Source organism: Grammomys surdaster, unplaced genomic scaffold (genome assembly GCF_004785775.1).
Source record: "Grammomys surdaster isolate TR1022 unplaced genomic scaffold, NIH_TR_1.0 125953, whole genome shotgun sequence".
Taxonomy (NCBI): Eukaryota; Metazoa; Chordata; class Mammalia; order Rodentia; family Muridae; genus Grammomys; species Grammomys surdaster.
Window position 1 is genome coordinate 292,757 of NW_021620773.1, and position 867 is coordinate 293,623.

Below are 867 nucleotides of genomic sequence, written 5' to 3' on the forward strand. Positions count from 1 at the left end.
TCTCTCTCTCTCTCTCTCTCTCTCTCTCTCTCTCTCTCTCTCTCTCTCTCTTGTTGAGTGGGATTTAAGTCCAATTAGACAGTTCTTGGGTTATCACCAACATGTGAGTGCCACTTACTGATGTGAGTGTCACTTACTGTACCTTTATGGATATCTTACCATACTGGCCATTGTGGTGGTTCCTAGCTATTGCAGTCAGGTAGGACTAGTAGGCTCCCTTAGCAGGTTTCATAGTATTCTAGGACTACGGAGGATAGACACAGGAAAGTAGCCTTCAGTCAGATCCAGCTTGAATCATCAGGCTCCTGTGTCTTAAGTGTGCAGTGTCTTTAGAAATTGGAGCCCACCCTTGACCCCTGAGAGACAGCTAAGGGCTACGTTGATAATCTCTGTTGTTTAGGAGTCATTTGGTCTACCCCGAGCACCCATTTGAATGGAGTTTTCTTTTGCTTAGTACCATGATTTTTATTCACCCATGGTTCTTGCGGGGAGCACTGCCAGCCAAAATATGTATGCAAAACATATATGTATTGTGGGTAATTTTAAGTAAAGATAAAAATATGATTGTTATCTTTGTCTCTCATCCCTTCACATTTCTAGTGGCCTCCCTCTCTCAGCTGAGGCACCTGCACAGAAACAGAACCATAATCCCTCCCTACTGAACGTTCCAATCAAGGTCAAATAGATTCTTTTTCTTTATACTGTATGACAGGTTTAAAAATCCATTTTCAGTTGCCTTCTGTGGTATAATTTTTTAATAATTATTTAGTTTGTTTCTGTTGAACATTTTTCTAGTTGACTATTTTTAAATGGCAGTGATATATATATATATATATATATATATATGTGTGTGTGTGTGTGTGTGCT